At 36.9% G+C, this 18,891-nt stretch overlaps 1 long non-coding RNA gene across 1 annotated transcript in view; it reads right to left on the bottom strand.

Annotated features, from left to right (window-relative positions):
* Nucleotides 1-2,748: 2,748 nt before the first annotated feature.
* Nucleotides 2,749-18,891, bottom strand: part of LOC142874270 (uncharacterized) — a 197,935-nt gene continuing 181,792 nt past the window's right edge. Inside the window, exons 5-6 of the long non-coding RNA XR_012922080.1 lie at nucleotides 7,385-7,514; nucleotides 2,749-3,160 (exon numbers count right to left, since the gene is read on the bottom strand). This is a non-coding gene — a long non-coding RNA (uncharacterized LOC142874270). The remainder of the gene's footprint in view (nucleotides 3,161-7,384; nucleotides 7,515-18,891) is intronic.

Below are 18,891 nucleotides of genomic sequence, written 5' to 3'. Positions count from 1 at the left end.
GTATGGTTCTATGACCATAGTAAATACTATAATGGAAAATCATGAGAGATGTAGGCAGATAAAGTGATATGGTAATTTAGAGTGGGTGTGCAAACATGCCGGGATACTCCCTTAGGGTGTCTAAATCAACACAGTACTTACGTATATTTAAGAGTTATACAAATCCATGCTTAACTGATATGGAAACTATACATCCTATGTTCCTTGAAAGAGAGATGATGGTTTTTTCAACTTTGTATTTCTGATATATAACAGAGTATCTGGGTAATACATAGTAGGTACCCAAGAAATATGATTCAATGAGTGCATGAATGGATATTTCCAATATTATCAGTGGTCCATTTATCCAGAACAAGCATGGCAGGCAGTGTCAGTTTTAAACACCTGGAATAAGTATAAAAACTAATCTTCCTTGCAAGCCCTTGTAGATCAAGCCCCAACTAATAGCTTCTATCTAACACAAGAACAGTTTGTATCTTGGGAACCCTAAAATGTCATGGCTGTGTACCTAGGGAATACACAGGATGTCTGTTATCTGAATTCACTAGAGCTCCAAGGAATGGACTAATAAATCCACTAGCATTATAAATGCAGTGAATATGGTATTCACTGATGAGTCATTTAATTTCATTATTCCACAAAGCAGGCAATATACAGAGATAGAGGTTGGATTTTAGTAGTTTATTCATGACTCTCCAAAGAAGCAGTCTGAGTTACATAGAGAGGTTTGTTAATACGAAGGACAGGATCAGACCAAATATCACAAAGGAGAAACACAATATATTGCGAAGAGTAAGAGAGAAGTCAGGTTCTCAATTTATCAGTATTAACCAGCGTTGGGCTTACTTTCACAAATGAAGCCAATATGTGAAATAAGATCCTGGGGGCATATGCCAGAACTTTTTTTGTGGATCTCTCTCTCCAGCACAATCACTGAGACAATTCATCAATCAGATGGCTAACTCCAAAACACAATGGCCAAGCCCGTTAAATCACAAATTCACATGGCAGAAATAGCCTCTGTGAGCCTGTGATACTCTTGGTGTTTTGCATGCCCTTTAATGATTCACCATCTGTGTATCTCAAGGGGTTGGCTTTGGCTGAGCTTTGAGGCCTACAATATTAGTGTGAGTAATGCCACAAGTAAGCGACTACGGACCGAGAACAATCAGGCTCATTGGCGTGAAATGTAAAGGATCAAGAAAGCAGCCATGCTCAGCTGGGTGAAGTGAAGCAAAAGCACAAATAGGAAGGCATCTGGATAACAACCCTGCGGAAATGAAGAGTGACCTCCACGGTTCCAGGCTGCTTCCAAACAGGTTTCCCTCCCACGACTGCAAGCTCTACTTTGCCCACAGAGGTAGCGAGGCTTGAATTAAATCACTCACCGAAATAAGTTGTCAAATGTCTTAGCACCTAATTGCATTCTCCCATCAGGAAAAACATTTGAAAAGGAAGAAAATGAAATAAGAATCCACATATTGATGACCTGTATTCCTCGATAAAAATCAAGATCTACCGAAACTGAAGTGGAGTGAAATAATGCATTCGTTAGTGGACTCACAATATTATTTAATAAACTTCAGGACACCATAAATAACACAAACATTGCTCCTTGTAATATTAAGTTCAGAAAAGCAAAAAAAGACAAATAAAAAATAATATAACCTCCCTAATTTCATTGAAATGAATATGCTCTGTATATGGCAGATTCACTTGGCAAAGAGAAATGTTTTTCATCATCCAATTCTAATATTAAGGACTCAGAAAAGTATATGTTTTTCACTTTAAAAAATGACACAGAAAATATCTGAGCCTGACATTCAAGTAGGCAATGAGTAAGGATTTTAATGCATTGCTGGTCTAATGAAAACATCAAAAGTGATATAAAAAATATCATGCGTCTTGCCTGAGAGAACAATAAGGTGAAATTGTAATCAGTTGCTAAAACTTAATCAATATTATCACAGAGCATTTTTTAGAGAGTGTTTTCTCTAATGCAAGTTGTGATGTCACTAAACTCTGTCAGTTTCTCTGAACTTATCATCAGATCCTCTCAGAGACTATGTTTGTTCCTTTCACCATCCTGAATGATTAAATTACAAACCTAGTAATTTAAATATTTGTGGATAAGTTGGCCACTAAAGGAGTCAAAAAACAATCTCATTTTCATATTTCCCTCACATCTTTTAAAATACCAGTTTGGTGCTTCGTTCTGTTGGAAACGGGGTTACATCATATGTTTAATTAGGCTATTCCATTAAAAGCAATAAAAGGAAATATGTGGTCATCTCTTTATCCATTTTAAGAAAAAATAGTCCCTAATCCCAAGAAAGATCACAAATTCAATTTTAATACTCCTGGTTCTGCTAGTTAAAGATGAACTTTGACTAGAAAAATGTCCCTCTTAGGAAATACTCCAGTCATTTTCATTTATAACCTTCATGTGGGGTGATGCTACTAAAACAAGCAGCATTTTGAAGTAAAGGTACAGAAAACAGCTTGCAAAACTTAATTTTTCTTGCTCCAGCAATACTTCTGAAAAAATATCTTTCTATAAAACTTCCTTAAGCTCATGTCTTCAACGTTAACCTTTTCCATGAAAAATTCATGCTCTCATCAAATTTATTTGCATGAAGCAAATATAAGAAGAAGGAAAGCTCAAAGCACTAATAACAGACGATATGGAATATTCTAGGCATAATAGAAAGTTTAGTCTTTTATTTTTCCATTCGTATATTCCATTTAATCCATCAAATTCAAATATACACTGAGGAAATGGATAGCCAGTGAAAATCCTATGAAAGAGACCATGCTGCTACCATGGTTCTGCTTAAATGATATTTGTAAGGATTCTACAAGGCAGAGGTAAGACCCAGTCTCCACCAGTCACTAGCTGAGTGATATTAGGCAAGTCACTTAACCTCTCAGAGTTTGTATTCTCAATTGTGAAATTAGGATAATACCCAGGGTTGTTTGAAGCTTAAATTAAATAATATATGTAAAGAGTCTGGAATAAAAGAAGCACTCAATATATCGTGGCTAAATGTAAACAAATAAATGAATAAATCCAACTCACCACTTTGGATGAGGAGTAAATAACAATTGTATAACCAAGCCAAAACCATTCTCAGAGTTAAACTCATCACCTTAAATGTTTCTGTAAGAAAAAGTGGAAAAATTAAAATTGTACTAGGTATTCATCTAAATAATTTATTTTTACCAATCAAAGAAATTTGTGAAAAGTAATCAGGATAAAATGGAGGTAGAAAGAATGAAACAGAAAATAAAACATGAAAAAATCCAATTATATTAGTTATTTGGGGAGAAAATAAACAATATATAAATAAAATTCTAAAAAAGTTCGGAGCAGCTATCTCTATTCACTCAGGAAAAAGTAGGTCTTTTCTAGCAATACAATATTGATAATTAATAAACCTATCAATGTAATTCACTGCATTAATACATATTAAATGAGAAAAATCTATGTTATCTGAATAGAAGCCAAAGGTTTTTTTCTATAATATTCTATATCCATTCATATCAGTGAAAAAAAAAACTGGAAGATTAATAAAAATAAATAAAGGGTGACTTACTTTTCTATTAAGCTTGCCCACTTTAAACTTACAGCAAGTATCCTTTTTACAGATAACATATTTGACACATTTCTCACTAAATTCAGAAACAAAGCAGAAATAATATAGGAATGACCTCTTTCATACCTTCTAATAAATATTGTACTTACCCAAAATAACGCAAAAAGGTAAAGATGCAAGATATAAAAATTAAAAGGCAACAAATGTAAGTCACAAAATATAATTATTAACAAATAATATCTCTCACTACATGGAAACCCAATTAAAAGAAATATAGCAAGTTGGTAGTATATAATATCATTATTAACATAACATTTCTTTTTACCAACAAAGAACCATATGTAAAATAATAAGAAAATAAAAACCATTTCTTCCAGTAAGAATAACTATAAAGTACTTTGTAATCAATCTAATAAATATTCACGAAATATTTCTAGAGAAAATTTTATTTAAAGGCCTAATAGAAGACCTGTTTTAGTCTGTTCAGGTTACTATAACAGAATACCTTATACTGTGCTGTGGTTTGAGTGTTTTTGTCTCTCCAAGATTCATGTTGAAACTTAATCCCCCACTATAATGATATTAAGAGGTGGGGTCTTTAGTAGTTGATTAGGCCTTGAGAACTCTGCCCTCATGGAAGGGACTAGTTGCCTTATAAAAGAGTTTGAGGGAATGAGTTTGTTTCTCTACCTCTTTTTGCCTTTTCCTCCATCAGAGAATGCAACAACGAGGCTCCCTCATTGGAAGTAGAGAGCAAGCCCTCATCACACATGAGTCTACTGGCTTCTTTATCTTGGCTTTTCCAGTCTCCAGAACTGGGAGAAATAAATTTTTATTGTTTATAAATTACCCAATCTAAGGTATTGTGTTGTGGCAGCATGAACAGACTAAAAAGGAAACTGGTACCAAGAGTGGGGTGCTAGGGTAACAAATACCTAAAAATGTGGAAGTGGCTTTGGAACTGGGTCATGGGTGGAGACTGGACCCTAGAGAGCTATTCTAGTGAGGGCTCAGAAGAAGAGAAGAGCTGGAAGGAAAGCCTAAATCTTCTTAGAGGTTATTTAAATGGTTATGATCAGAATGCTCATGGCCGGGCGCGGTGGCTCACGCCTGTAATCCTAGCTCTCTGGGAGGCCGAGCCGGGCGGATCGTTTGAGTTCAGGAGTTCGAAACCAACCTGAGCAAGAGTGAGACCCCGTCTCTACTATAAATAGAAAAATTAATTGGCCAACTAATATATATAGAAAAAATTAGCCGGGCATGGTGGTGAATGCCTGTAGTCCCAGCTACTCGGGAGGCTGAGGCAGGAGGATTGCTTGAGCCCAGGAGTTTGAGGTTGCTGTGAGCTAGGCTGATGCCATGGCACTCACTCTAGCCTGGGCAACAAAGCGAGACTCTGTCTCAAAAAAAAAAATAAAAAATAAAAAAATAAAAAAAACAGAATGCTCAGAAATGTAGAAATATGGAGGGTAAAGGAAGTTCTAATGAGGTTTCAGACAGAAATGAGAACATGGTATTGGACACAGAGGAAAACCTATCTTTGTTATAAAGTGGCAAAAAAAACTTGGCTGAATTGTGTTTGTGTCCTACTGTTTTACGGGAGGCAGAACTTAAAGGCAATGAACTAAGATAAGTGGTGGAAGGAAAATCTCTAAGCAGTGTTGCAGGAGCTGCTTGGCTTCTCTTGACAGTTTATAGTAAAATGAAAGAAGAGAGAAATACATTAAAGGTGAAATTCATAATCAAAGGGGAAGTGGAATTGAAAGAGAGAAAATTTTTCAACCTGTAAAACATGACCTAACATGTTCAGGAGAGAACACCAAGGGTATGACCAATTGATAAGGAGATTAGTATGGATAGAAGGAAGCTGGATGCTATTCATCAAGACAATGGAAGACAATGGACAAATGGAAGAATGACCTTGAAGGCATGTCAGAGATTGTCAGGGCTGCCACTCCCATCACAGGCCCAGTGTGCCAGGGCCCTTGTATAACATTGGGGTTCACTGCCCAGCACCACCTCAAGTCTCTGCCACCCTCATTCTGGTCCTGCACTCCTCAGCCATTCCAGGTGTAGCTCAGGTAGGCCCCAGTACAGCAGTGACTGTTCCTCTGGAGGGCGCACATGGTCAACCTCTATGTGGTGCTACCATCAAATAACTCTGAAGACACACAGAGTGCATGAGCTTTGGGGGCATGGCTACCTCCACCTAGATGCCAAAGGATTCCCCAAAGAGCCTCAGGGCCCAGGCAGTAAACTGCCACAGGGGCAGGGCCACCACCAAGACCCCAGATTGGTAGAGCCACCACCACGCAATGCCAACCTGCGAGAGCCACTAGAAACTGACTCCAAGGCATAAAAGCTGTTATATGGGCTATGCCCAGCAAAGTCATGGGTGTGGAGCTTCCCAGAGCCTTGGGGGCTTAACTTTCACCCCAGTATGTCTTGACGCCAGGATATAGAGTCAAAGAAGATTATTCTGCAGCCTTAAGAATTAATGCTTGCCCTGTTAGATTCAGGATTTAGTTGGGACCTCTTATCCCTTTCTTCTTTCCTATTTTCCCTATTGGGAATAGGAATGTCTGTCCCACACCTGCCATACCATTATATTTTGGAAGCACATAAATTGATTTCATAGGCTCACAGCTGGAGGGAAACGTACGTCAGGATGAACTGTACCTAAGTCTCACCTATATCTTATTTAGATGGAATTTTGGACTTAGACTTTAAAGTTGATGCTAGAATGAGTTAAGACTTTTGGGGCTATTGGGATGGAGTGAATGTATTTTTTTTTTTTTTGTACATAGGAAATACATACATTTTGGAAGGCTAGGGGTAGAATGTTATGGCTTGAATATTTGTGTCCCTCCAAAATTCATGCTCAAATAATCCCCAATGCAATAGTATTTAGAGGTGGGGCTTTTATGAGGTGATTTGGCCATGAGGGCTCTGCCCTCACAGATGGGATTAGTGACCTTATAAAAGGGCTTGAAGGAGCAAATTCATCCTTTACACCTCTTCATCTATGTGAGGGTGTAACAACAAGGCACCATCTCAATAGCAGAGACCCAGCCCCTCACCAAACATCCAATCTGCTGGCACCTTGATCCTGGATTTTCTACCCTCTAGAACTGGAAGAAATACATTTCTATTGTTCATAAATTATTCAGTTTAAGGTATTTTGTTACAGCAGCACAAACATAATAAAACAACGGGTAGTTTATAAACCACGAAAATATATTGCTTGCAATTCTGGAGCCTGGGAAGTTTAAAATCAAGGTGCCAACAGATTCAATGTCTGATGAGGCCTTTCTGTGTGCTTCAAAGATGGCACTTCATCACGGTGTCTTCACATGGAAGAAGGAGCAAGGCAGTCCCCTTCAATCTCTTTTATAAGGGCACTAATCCTTCTCACAAAATTGAAGCCCTTGTGACTTAACACTTCCCAAAGGCCCTATATCTCAATACTATCACATTGGGTATTAGGTTCCAGTATATAAATTGTGGGGAAATACCAACATTCAGATCATAGCAAGACCAGAATAATGGAGAGATCCTTATGAAAAAACTCAACAGTTTATGAATATTATTCAAGCTGAACTTAATCTACAAAAGCAAAGTAATTCTAACCAGTTCAAGTTATTAGAATGTGACAATATGGCTCTAAAATTCATAGGGAAGAGCATCGAATATTAGATAAGTTAATAAGGATGTCTTTGGCTACAAATAATAGAAACCTCATCTAAAAACAGCCTAGACTATAAAGAGGTTCGAAATGTAGAACTCACCTTGTTTTCATATTGCTGTTTTGTTATTCTCAGTATGCTGACTTGTCCACTTCATCTGGCTACTGCTATCTATGCTCAAAAGATGGTTTTCACATTTCCAGAAGTCAAATGAGAAGAAAGCAAACAGAGGCTGCCAAGAGATAAAAAAAATTCCTGGTGTTCCTTTTATCAGCTGAGGGGAAAATAAATACTCACTGGACACATTTCATCAGGTGTTCAATCCTGAACTAATCACAAGCAATTCCCACAGTGATTTAGAATAATTATAATTTTACATCTCCTCCATAAAGATTTGGGTGAGGGCTCACATCCCCAGATGTACATCACTGCCCAATACCTAGAAAAGAACTGCAATTCTATTGGTAGAAAAGAACAGGTGGGGAAGACGACCATTGGGTAGGCAAGCAACACTGTCCAGCACAATGGGTATTCAGAATGCATACAGAGTTCATTGAAATCAATTTTAAAAATAGAAACACGAGCAAGCTTTCTAAACAATAGGCAATTTACAGACAAGGAAATACAAATGTCAAATGAACCTATGAAAAAATCCTCAATTTTACTAAGTAATCATGGAAATGCAAATTAGAACAACAATGGCACACTATTTATTATATAGGAAATTAGGGTTAGCACATTTTTTGTCAAAGGGCCAAATATTAAATATTTTAAGATTTGTAGGTTGAGAAGAAACATAGAGAATATTCTGTGGGTATGTATATAACCACTTAAAATATAACCATTTTAAAATATTAACACTATTCTTAGCTTATAGGCTTTAAAAGGGCAGTGAGCTGGATTTGGTACATGAGCCATAATGTGCTGACTCCCCCATTAGATGAACAAAACCTTAAAAGCTTAAAATATTAAGCATTGGCAAAAATGTAAGTAAAAGAGTATCCTGCAAGTGGAAAGGTTATTTGTATTAATACAACCACTCTGGAGAATAATATGGCATTATTTATGAAAAATTAAAGTGTTCACACCTTACGACCCAATCATTTTACTACTTGCATTGCTCCTTAGAGAAATACTTGCACATATGCACAATAAAGTATGTCCAAGAAAAATACACAAAGTGTTATATGTTTTCTAGCAGTTGTCTCCGACATTTTGGCACCAGGAATCGGTTTCATGGAAGACAATTTTTCCATGGATGGTGGTGCGTGGAGGGTGGGCCATATGGCTGGGTTCCTAAGTTTCATGGAAGACAATTTTTCCATGAACCAGTGAGGGGGGCAGGGGCAGAGCTCAGGAGGCAGTGAGTGCAACCCAGTTTCCAACAGGCCACAGACTGACCCTGGTTGGGAGAGTTGGGGACCACATTTCTATAGGATACATATAGATAGTTGTCCATATAAGGAATATATTTGGATGATAGATCGACCTCATAATTCTCATTACTATTATGCAGAAGGCATGGACCAAGTTTTGAGAATGCCTTCAGAGGAGCTAAAGCTATATGTGTATCTCTGGAGTTTTTGATATTTTACAAGAAGAAAATGTTCATGCATCACTGGTGCTTAATTAAAAATTAAAAAGCATATGTAAAACATCTTGAGAACTGGACATAGTAGAGAGAATTAAGAAGAAAAAAGATGGACATGTTTGGCTCAAAATGTTTAAATATCATGGCTAAAGATTTTATCTGAATAATAAAATACATATAAATTCTTAGATATAATTTAGGGATAAAATTAATGAAACATTTGGAATCCTAAGTGATGTTAAGTCCTAAATTTGATAAGGTAATGAATGAAAGATTCAGAACACCAAGAATTAAACATAAGTCATTTGGGCTTTTCAACAAAGTTCATTTATTTCACACTAAAGATAACATTAAAAAATAATCAGACATTATCCTCACTGGGTTTTCAATATTCAGTTTTAAAAGCCTTTATCCTTGATTTATTTCAAATGGAAAGCAGAAATGAATATACCACACACACACCAATGTTAGGTGCAGCGAAATCAAGAATGTACATTTATAGACAATCTCTCAGACACTGCCTTTCTCACATGAAGTGACTTGTCTCCCTTTTCATACACTTGCTGATTAACAGGAATGATATCCAATTGTAAATTTCCCTTTATTATTTGAATATTGAGAAGCCACTTACTCTACGATCTGTCAAAGATTCTTTTATTAACAGATACCTACTCTCTGCTAGCTCCGAGGCATTCTGACAATGGGGACAAACAGAAAACAAAGATTACCAAAAGATAAGAGTTCAAACATTCTTATGATGTAGCACTGAGTAAAACATTTTTTTAAAAAAAGTGTTGTGCTGTAATTGAGTTCTTGGCAAGATGTCCAATAAGTTTATACCCTGATGCATACCTGTGTACATAATACATGGCTTCATCAGATGTAGAATTCTGAATTGATCATTTTATAGGTTTTTTGTTAGTTTGTTTTTCCTTTCAGCATGGTAAAAATTGTCTTTCACTTTTTTCTGGCCTCCATAATTTTTGAGAAGAGAAGTTAGCAATGTTTCAAGTCATTATTCCTCTGTAAGAATTGTGTCATTTTTTCCTGGGTGCTTTCAAGATTTCCTCATTATCTTTGGATTTTCATCAGTTTGACTAGAATTGTTCAGGCATTTTTTGTGTCTTTGTCCTGTTTGAGTTCCTTGAGCTGCTTGAATCTATAGAATTGTGCCTTTCTGTAACTGGGGAAATTTTTGGTCATTGTTTCATCAAATATTCCCCCCTATTATCTCCCTCCTATCTTTCTAATAATCCCCCATAGGTCACTGAGGACCTGTTACTTCTTTTTCAGTTCTTTTTCTCTCTGTTGCTCAAATTGGATAATTTCTATTAAACCATTCCCAAAGTCACTGTCTCTTTTCTTCTGTCATCTCCATTCTATGTATTTCCATTTCTGATATCTTATTCTTCAATTCTAGAACTTAGATTTTGTTCTTTTTTATACTTCCTATTCTGATGAGATATTTTTATCCTTTCAGTCACCTTTCAGAGTATATTTTCCTTTACTTCATTGAGCACAGTTATTATTGGTGCTTATAAATTCTTGCTATATCAACTTCTAAGTCATCCTGGAGTTGTTATTCTTTGGTCTCTCTTAATAATGAGTCACCTTTTTCTAATTTTTCATATGTCAAGTAATTTGAAATTGTATCCTGAACACTGGGAATGTTATCTGGATTCTGTTGTATTCCTCCAAAGAGTGTTAAAAAAAATTTTTTTAAGAAGGCAATTAACTTGGACTTAAACTGCCAACTCTGTCTGTTGGTTGGCAGCTCAAATGTCAATGTGATTATTTCTCCTTCAACAGATTCCATTCCACAGCACAGGGGCTGTGGAATCATTCAATTATTTGAGCAAAGTTTATACATGGATTTGGGGCTTCCTTTTTCCAGATTTCTCTTTTCTAGGATCCTTTCCTAGACTACTGGGTTGTGGTTAGCCTCAACTTCTGTTCTCTGGTTCCTCAGGCCAGAGAGCTGTGGTTTCCTATCAGAGTTTTTGCCACCTATATGGCTGTGACCAGAGACTGTTGACTGTCCTCAGGTTGAAGGCCATAAAAATGGAATCTCACCCCATGCTGTCTTTTATTGCCCTCCCCCCAAATTTAAACTGCCCTCCCAAAAGGGCTTAATCTTCCAGATTAGAAGGAGAGCCCCTGAAAGCTACTTCTATTCTCGATTTGACTGAGTGGAGCCAGAGACAGGGAATTGATTTTATAAAGATTCTTGGAAGATTTAAATTCTGTGTAAGGGATTTCTGTCTCGTTTACTTTTGAGCTTGAAATCTATGGTATTATAATAGTAATGTAGTCAAATCTAAGAGAGGATGTGTCCCATTTACACATCCAGTTTCATATGTTCCTGTTTAGAAACAACTAAAACACTGGTAGAAGCATGTTGAAAATATGAGAGTAGAGATAATAAGAGACAGAAATAAAATTGATCTTGTTGTAATAATACAGGTCATCTAACTGTGCTAACTGTGCAAAGAGACAAAATAATGTATTCCTCTTTAGCACAGAGGCAAGAAAAATATAGCGGTAATGAGGACTTCATTTGTTCATAAAAATGGATCAAATCTCATTTGGCTAAAAATAAAGGTTCTGAGAAGTTTTTGTCTAGTTTTTCCGTCTCAGTTCCCCAGGAGTAGAATAAATGACTTTAGAAGAACTACTCTAGACCTAATTCTAACAAACACACAGGAGTTGTTTGGGGATGAGGAAATAAAAGTCTTAGAACAAAGCAGTCCTATTGTCTTAGATCACAATACCTACTATAGAACAGGTTGGGCAAAGCCTGTTTAGAGTACCCTGCTGAGACATTTAGAGAGGTACTGGGGGGCAATAAAGTATCTTTACCTAAAAAAAAAATAGAGGAGCATGTTTCAAAAATATTATAATTCATGGTCCCATAGTGTGTGCTTTCAAATATCACTACTAAATGGTTGGCTTCAAGAGAGTTGGGAAGTCTTATTGATGCAGTTCCTATATTATGGAATGGAAAATTATCTCAGGAGGAAGAAACAAGCAAAAAACACATGAAGGAAATGCATGTGCCAAGAATGGAAAGAAGAATAAATAATCAAGGATGTGTATGAAATTATGATGTCAGGGAGTCTAAGGACAAAATGAAGTGAGACATACACCAAGAGCTGAGGATGAAAAAAAGTTTTTTAAATGTAGTTTTATAAATAGTAAAATGAACAAAAGAGGGCCAGGAACATTATAAACAGCACAGGATGTTACACTGATGTTTAATAGAAAGAAAAGAGAATGTCTAAATTTCTATTTTTGCTTCTTATTTTTCTGCCAAGTATAGAATTAGCATTCATAAGGGAACACAAAATCCAAAGGTAGTAAAGTTATTCTATATGAATTCAGGTCATTTGGCTTAGATGAATTGCATCCCAAGGCTCTAGGAGAACTTATAAATGAAATCACTCAACAATCACCGTTATTTTATGAGAAATCTTAGAGAAGGGAAAAGGAGTATGAAAACTGGAAGAAAGCCAGTGTCAGTCCCACTTTCAAGTGGAAAATTATAGGTATTACTCCACTGGATGCAGGGATGGATTACTAAAGCAATGGATTGTAAGTACCTGGAAAAGGGAGCAACCGTCAGAAAATGTATAAGAATGGTTTGTCACATTCCACTCATGTTTTGCTCTGAAAGGATTATAGGACTTGTCTAACATAAAAATCCAGGACACAAGCTTATGAGGACTTCAGTGAGTCAACTGACAATCAAATAGTTACGTTTTTATATCCTTTTGTATAGAATGAGGAAATGTGGGTTGAATGCTAAGAAAGATTATTAAGTTAGTAGCTAGTGGAATTATTGTACACATGAAAGGTCGTGACTAATGAGTGGATGTCAACCTACAAAATAATGTTGACAGATGTTACAGGTTAAATTGTGTCCTCTGAAATGACATGTTGAAGTCCTATCTGCCAACACCTAGGAATGCTACCTTAATTGGAAATAGGGTCTTTGCAAATGTTATTAAGTTAACATGAGTCATCAGGGTGGGACCTAATACAACATGAAGGTTGCCCTTATAAGAAGAGGAAAACACAACGTGAAAACAGAGATGCGTAGGGAGAGCACCATGCGACAGTGGAGCAGAGACTGAGGTGCTACAACTACAAGCCAGGTAGTGCCAAAGGTTGCCAGCGACCACCAGAAACTAGAAGGATGCAATGCAAGGAGGTAGTCTCCCCTACAGGTTTCACAGGAACCATGGCCCTGCCAACACCTTGCTTCCCAACTTCTAGCCTCCAGATCTGTAAGAATGCATTTCTGCTGTTTTAAGCCACCCAGTTTGTGGTACTATGTGACAGCAGCCCTAGGAAAATAACACCACAAGTGTATCCCGGGAGCCTGATTCTGATCTTGTCAATTCAACATTCTGGAAAGAGTTGAATGAAGGCACCACAGACATGCTAAAAAATATGAGGAACAAAAATTATTAAGAATAAAAATGTACTTAATTTAATATAATAATATGTAACTATTTAATGCAAATTTTTAATCATCATTTAAAAAGCAAACTATCCTACAAGTACATACAGTATTTGATTATAAGTTTTCAAATTCTTAGTAACCCTGAAACTGAAGAAAATCATTATTTGTCTTAATACATTATAGGCCAGTCTACCATTTTTAATAAGCAAAACTGGAGTAATAAGTTTAGTTATAAATACAATGCAATAAAGAACTCTGAATAATGAGGCCGAGTTTAGAGAAAAGTGATCAAAAGGAAGGGTCTCAAAACCAGGCCATATTAAAAATATGAAGAAAAGCAAAGTGACAGAGTTTAGTGATGGAAGAGATGACACAAAGCAGACGCTATACTGTCTGCAAACACAGTCAAGTATCATCACTTAATGATGAGAATTCATTCTGAGAAATGCATTGGTAGGCAATTTCATTGTTGTGTGAACATTACAGAGTGTACTTGTACGCACAAAGAGTGTGTTTGTACACAAACCTAGATGGTATAGCCTACTATACACCAAGGCTACATGGTATATATAGTCTATTGCTCCTAGGCTACAAACCTGTACAGCACGTAACTGTGCTAAATTCTGTAGGCAATTGTAGCACAATGGTAAGTACTTGTGCATCTAAATATATCTAAACATAGAAAAAGTGTAGTAAAAATATGGCATTAAAATCTTATGAGACCACCACCATACGTATATGCGGGCCATTGTTAACCAAAATGTTGCTATGCAATGCCTGACTCTACTAAAGATCTATTTCTCTGGGACTTCAGGAGGCTCAGTGAGTTTCAGGAGTCTCACACTCCTGTTATTAACAAGGTGCATCAAGTAAACATGCTATCTTCAGTTTTTATTTAGAAAACAAGTATCACACTGGAGATAATAACATAAATGCAATATTGGATGAATTCTAAAACACTTTTTTCTCCACATTTTAACATCCCTAAAATCAGGAGTTGTCTTACAATGACTGACTGCCAGGTGGCAGTTTTCGTTAACTGCACATGGACAAGCTTGGACATAGCTGTTCACACTTTTGTCACTTTAAATTGAGTTACATGCATTGCTGGTATGTCACATATGGAGTTTAATTACCATTTAAAATGTCTGCAAAAATATTGCACTGACATGCAATTACTACATATGAGGAAAGGCATGGAAACAGCAAAAAAAAATGCATATGTTTAAGATTAGTGGAGCAAATATTCATCGTGGGAGGAATGACTGTAATTCTGTGTTGTCTTGCAATGCAACAATCAAATGCTTTACTAGATCTAGAAAAATATAGGGTATTTTGTTATGTTTTGTTATTGGTTTATATGCAAAACGATTGCCTACTTCCTAATAGGCAACACAATTGAAAGCAAGCAGTACTGCCATACTTCTTAGAATAGATAAAATAATGTTCAGAATAAAAAGAGGCTGGGGTGACCCATTTATGCATCAAACATCACTACTAAGACATTGTACACTAATTTAATGGGTAGGATTTTTGTTCTTACTGGAATGTAACTAATGGTACATCTTATGATTGATAATGTGTTAGATTCAGAAAAATATGGCATTTTCTATTTATATAGAAGTTGATAATTTATAAAGCATTTTCACAAATATCATTTTAATTGACCTCAACAGCCACATGAAATAGGGATAGGTCTATTTTATAACCATTCAACAGAGAAGAAAATTAATGCTCCATAGCTAATTAACTTGCCTACTGTAACATGTTTAGCACATGACAAAACTGGAGAGTTAAAGGCTCCCAACTTCTATTCAAGGGCTTTTTCTACTTCAAAAAAAATATGATGGATTCATTTTTTTCTGGAAATATTTACACAAATTAAAGTCTAGCAAAGGGAACATCTATAATTTATAAAAATTCAAAAATGCCTTCACCTTTGATATCCAAAATACAAAGCAAGTGAATAATTATCTTTCCAAAGCCATTTTCATTTATACCTAATGAAAGAAGGGGCTCAGAAAATAAAATTCCTTCCGAAAATTGTTGCAAGCAATACAAACGAAACCTAGCTCTTTCTCTCCTGGGAAAGAATTAATAACTGCCATTTACCTCCACTGAAACTAATGCAATTCTGAAATTGAATATTATTGACAAGATTTCATAATCTAGGCCCACATATATGCATGACTACAAACACAATTTTTCAAATATCTGTCCTCTGAAGCAAAAATGGGGCTCTTTAGTATATGTCTTTGATACAAAGCTTACAAATACTCTGATACCTGGATTTAAAATAAACTATGGTGTTTTACAGTTTTAGATATTATCACAAATCTCACTATATCATTTTATTAATACTGCATCTTAATCTTGACAATAATCCTGGGAAATGTTATCATTGCCTGTCAGCAGCAACGCCACCACCACCACCACCATCATCATCACCATCGTCATCATCACCATTGCCTTTTGACAAACAGACTGAGGCTCAGAGCAGTCATACAACTTGCCCGAAGTCACTTTGCCAACAAGTGATAGAGCAGGACAAGAATCTCTCCTCTGACTCCAAATCCCAAGCCATCATGCAGCCAGTTCTGGTTATATCTTGAGAGGAGAAAGGTAAAGACAGTGGTGTAGCTAGATCCTCAGTCACTACGTGACAAAGGCAGCTCCAGATGCAATTTATTTGATCTAGACAAATAAATGCTCTCACAAACTACCATGAAGAGGGAAGGAGGAGCTCAGAGAAAAAAAAAAAAAGTCATCCATGTTGAAATACCGTTGTTTCCCCGAAAATAAGACCTACTCATAAAATAAGCCCTAGCAGGATTTCTAAGCATTTGTGCAATATAAACCCTACCCTGAAAATAAGACCTAGTGATGGGCGTGGCTACCCAGCGTATCTGCACAAACCATGCATTTCGGCAAGCAGCCCTTCTCATCTGCCCCGTGAGAGCTCTATTGCTCGACACGAGAGATTGGGGCCAATGCTTCTAAAGGAAATAGAGTCGCAAGAAATTCAGGATGGAATTCGGGGTTTGGAGAGTTATGATGATGTTTCAGAAGAAGACGACTTAACTATATTTGAATAAATGTAGATTGTTGTACTGTACTTAAAAAAATAACACATCCCCTGAAAATAAGCACTAGGGTGTCTTCTTGAGGAAAAATAAATATAAGACCCTGTCTTATTTTGGGGGAAACACTGTATTATCTTGGGCAGGGCACGATTTTAGCCCAAAGCACCAAAGTATTGGTCATTTCTTAGGGCCTCATACATTGAGCGAGCTAATCGACTTTTTAGGTTTAGGGACAAAATGACCCTTTTTGTAAATCCAGTGTTATGTGAATATAAAAGACATTTGTCTAGTAATATGCCAAGGATTAAAGATGTTGTCAAAATGATTCCTCCAAATACCTTTGTGGCCAGTTCTACTGACTGTGCAATAAGAGAGTAACTTGTGCTAACAAGTATTGGATATTTACAAACTGCTGTCCCCCAAAAGGAGAAAAGCTGTTTGAGTTCTTGCACAATAGCAAATAGAATATCTCATTTAATAACAGAATGAGACTCTAACACAAATGGTCAGAAGTCACTATTCTAATGAGATGAAATTTTGTGTTTCATACTATGCAGTTGGTCCGAGGTTTCCCCTCTTATGGTTTCACAAAGTCAGGGCCTTAAACCTCCAGTATAAAAATCATTCCTAGCAGTTTATAATATGCATATCCTCAGGTTCCATCCCAGACTACTGAATCATTCTCTCCAGGATTGGGATCAGGAAAATACATTTTATTTTATTTTATTTTATTTTGAGACAAAGTCTCCCTCTGTGGCCGGAGCTAGAGTGCTTGGCGTCAGCCTGGCTCATAGAAACCCCAAACTTCTGGGCACAAGCAATCCTCCTATCTCAGCCTTCCGAGTAGCTGGGACTACAAGCATGCGCCACCATGCCTGGCTAATTTTTTCTATTTTTAGTAGACAGGGGGGTCTTGCTTTTGCTCAAGTTGGTCTCGAACTCCTGAGATTAAGCAACATTCCCGCCTTGGCCTCCCAGAGTGTTAAGATCACAGGCGTCAGCCACCACACCTGGCCTTAGGAAAAGTACATTTTAAACAAGGTCTCCAGGTGATTAAAATTATAGCTAAAGGTTTACATCATCAAATAATTCAAATGATCAGTAATGCCACACAAAGGAATCAATCTCATTCCTCCCTGGAAAGACTTCATTTTTCTGGAGAAGAGGAAAGGTAGGGGAAGAGACCTTTGCTGGTGGACATTTGTGCTGTTTCTACCTTTGGGCTATTGTGAATAATGCTGCTGTGAACATTGACATACAGCATTTGCTTGAGTCCCTGCTTTCAATTCCTTTGGGTATATATCTAGGAGTGGAATTGTTGAATTACATGGTAATTCTATGTGTAGATTTTTGAAGAACTGCCAAACTGTCTTGCACAGTGCCTGCACCTTTTTACACTTCCCACCAGCAATGCAAAACACTTTCAATTTCTCCACATCCTCTCCAACACTTGGATTTTTCTTTTCCTTTCCTTTATTTTCTTATAATGGTCAAGATAATTGGTATAAAATGGTGTCTCATTGTGGACATTGCCAATTTTTAATTGGAGTATATTTCTTTTTCTTTTTGAGTTGCAAGAGTTCTGTATATATTCTGGATAGCCCTTCTGGTCAAATATTTGTTACATATTGATAATGCCCAGTATGAAATTGACAAGATCCCCTATAATGGTTTCCGTTTAGATATTGCCCCCAAATTACATGCTGCAAGGAGAATTTACATGTGGGTGAATAGTTTTCTATACTCGGTTTACTAAACAGCCAGGGCAGCATACACACTTAGTACTGTATTTAGAGCAAATGCAGTGGCAGTTTCCACTATGCATCTTTGTGCATATTGCACCTCCACGTATATGAGTTTTCATTTTTTAAGATGTTACTTTAAGAGCAATTCTCAAACCCCACAAATTACTTTAAAATTCACAGTAACTTCCAATGGATGGGATTAGAAGCTGCCATTTGGTTATTAATGAAGAGCTCCGAAATGGCAATTTCAGAAAACCACAGGGTGGTGGGAAATGATATTTTATTAAATGCTGCAAACCCTCCAAGCACAAAATGAGCATGGGAGGGGAGAGAGGGAGTGTTCGTGCAAATGGCTAAATGATGCCTTTCCATTTCCTTATCACGGAACGTGTCAGGGCAGCACTAAGGATTCCCATCCAAATAGAGGAGCCGCGGACAGCCCAGGCGGAATACAAATAGACGCAGGAGAGTGGAGCAGAGTTAGCGAAGTGTGCAGTTGGCGAGATTGATGTTGATACCCTTCACTGCCAAGTGAAATGCCAATAATGCTTGTATAGCATTTTGTGAGGGCAATGGGAGTATTGATTCCTGAGCAATAATAAAGAATGAAGCCGCTCTCTCAGGTATAAAAATATTGGCAACTGTTACAAAGAATTGACTCATAGGGGCCTGAGTGCTGGCCTATCTTAATACAAATAATTCAGGCTTCAGAAGGATTTCAAAAG

This window comes from Microcebus murinus, chromosome 12 (assembly GCF_040939455.1).
Source record: "Microcebus murinus isolate Inina chromosome 12, M.murinus_Inina_mat1.0, whole genome shotgun sequence".
Taxonomy (NCBI): Eukaryota; Metazoa; Chordata; class Mammalia; order Primates; family Cheirogaleidae; genus Microcebus; species Microcebus murinus.
Note: the sequence above shows the minus strand (reverse complement) of the source record. Positions and strands in the feature narration are given on the sequence as shown.